Source organism: Athene cunicularia (genome assembly GCF_003259725.1).
Source record: "Athene cunicularia isolate RWA chromosome 20 unlocalized genomic scaffold, athCun1 chr20_part1, whole genome shotgun sequence".
In the NCBI taxonomy this organism is placed as follows: Eukaryota; Metazoa; Chordata; class Aves; order Strigiformes; family Strigidae; genus Athene; species Athene cunicularia.
In genome coordinates, this window is record NW_020799125.1 from 383994 (window position 1) to 386583 (window position 2590).

A 2590-nucleotide genomic window follows, 5' to 3' on the forward strand; every position below is an offset into this window, starting at 1 on the left:
GAGCCACCGGGAGCCAGGGCGGGGGGGTTAGCGGTCAGCGACGGGGAGCTCGGCCTAAATCTGGCGCTCATTCGGGTTCGGTGCCAAAAAAAATTATTAGGAAGCGGAAGGGGGTTTATTTATTCCCACGCTGGGGAGGGCCGGGGGGTTCCCCGGGGAGGGCAGAGGGGCCCGTGCTGGATGTGGCTCCGGGGGGGAAACAGAAGTTTGTAATAAGCTTCTGACCGGACCCTTTTCTAATTTTTCTATATATATATAGATTAAAAATTTAGACAGACACCTGAAACATCCTTCTGGTTCCTTTCTGTGGCGCCCACGGCAGGGGAAGGCGTGGGAGAAATCTCCTTTTCTAAGGTACAGAACATTCGGGTCCCTTTGAAACTGTTAAAACCCTTTTACACTTCTCCGTCGGAGACTTTTATCGTATCGTCTCCACAATTTTTCTACGTTAAAAAGAATTTATTTTAAAGAGGCATCATCGATCCTTTCAAATCATCCCCCAACACAAAGGTAAAGCAGAGTTTTATTTCATGACAGTTTGTCCTTTCCTTTTAGAAACCATATTCAAATTTCAAGCGATTCGTGGGTTTTGCTTATCCCTCACAAAGACTCCTTACAAAGTTTTACACATCGTTTGGGTAATAACGATCTGAATTACGAAAAGTTTGCCAGGAAAAAAAAAAAAAAAAAGTTAAAAAATTGAATTTATTTCACGTTTGAGAGAAATAATTGTGTTTGAAATTTATTTTTCTTTTTTTAATGTTACTTAACATTAAAATTTTAGTTAAAATTAAAATTACTAAACACTAAAAAATTACTTAACTTTAATTTTACTTAAACACCTCGGCCCAGTCCTCCCCCACTGCCCCATCCTGTTTTTTTTTTTTTTTTGGAGGGGGGCACCGTGGGGATGAAAACCCCCTGGTCCATCCCCAACATGAGGCTGGAGGGGCCGGGGGGTTCCCCTCAGCCACCACGGAGGAAAGAAAAACCTTCCCGCGTCACCTCCTCCCGCCAAACTGCAAAATAACGATGATGATAATAATAATAATAATAATAAAAAATCAATAAACATTTATTCGATACAGCTGTTTTTAATACATACAGTACATCGAGTTGCCCCTCCGCGGTGCTCGGCGGCGCGGCTGTTAGAGCTGCTGTTACAGTACTCTCCAACTGAGGATTTGTCAATGATTAACAAAAGAACAGATCGTCACAAATCGGGAGTTTATTATAAGATAGTTTACTGTTAAAACAATTTTTATTTTTTGCAAATAAACACTTTTTAATATATATATTTATATATTTATATATATGGTTACAAGTGATAAATTGAAAATTCTTTTTTTTTTTTTAATTTTTCTTTTTTTCCATTTTCTTTTTTTTTTTTCCCCAAAATACACTTATGCACTAATAACTGGCATCGACGAGAAACATTCGGATATGCCATGGGATGGGTGTCACGAGGAGAGAAAGAAAAGAACAAAACGCTCCCAACGTTCGCGGGCGCCAGCGATGCTCCGGGCCAGGGTGATTCTGTGGGGGCTGGACTTGGCCCCCCGCTCCTGGCCCAGGGGGTTCCCTGCCCCAGGCAGCCCCCCCACAATTGAAGTTTTGGGGGTCAGCCCCTGTGGGGTCACAGCCCGTCTATCCCCCACCCCAGAGGTTTTAGCCCTTTCCTCGGGGACGTGGGCAGCAGGACGGGGGGTCCCTGTGCTCCGAGCCCCTGCGCTCCCCATTCCCATACCATGAGTGACCCCCCCGAGCACCCCAGGAGCAGGGCAGGACTGTGGGGGTGCCACCACGCTGCCGCTCCCCAGCACCCCCCTCCCCTTTGCTGGATTTTCCATTAACATAACGTAACAGGACGACGCTGTGTCTCAGGCCCCTGGCACGGAGGGTGCAGGGGGGGGGCCAGGCCTGGGGGTCCCGTGCTGCCGGTCTCCAAACCCCCGTGGGTGAGGGGATGGAAGTGAAGAGGACACGCTCATCCCCTGTCTTGCCCCGCAGCCTCCACCTGTCCCTCCGGGTTATGGTGAGTTCCTCCCCCCAGGCACTGCCTTGCTGGGAGCACCCCAACGGGCACAACCCAACAGGCACAACTCAACGGGCACAACCCACCCAACAGGCACAACCCAATGGGTACAACCCACCCAACACGCACAACCCAACAGGTACAACCCAATGGGTACAACCCACCCAACAGGCACAACCCAATAGGTACAACCCAATGGGTAAAACCCACCCAATGGGCACAACCCAATGGGTACAACCCACCCAACCCACCCAACACGCACAACCCAACAGGTACAACCCAATGGGTACAACCCACCCAACGGGCACAACCCAACAAGCACAACCCAACGGGCACAACGCATCCCAACAGGCACAACCTAATGGGTACAACCAACCCAACGGGCACAACCTAACAGGCACAACCCATCAGGTACAAGCCGCCAGGTCCCTGCCAGCTCACGGGCCACGGGGCGGGCAGGCAGCTGCCGGTACCCCTGGTGCTGCCCCGGAGCCTTCCCCAGGCAGGAGAGCAAAGGACGCCTCATGGAGAAGGCGGTGGTGGGAGAACATCTTC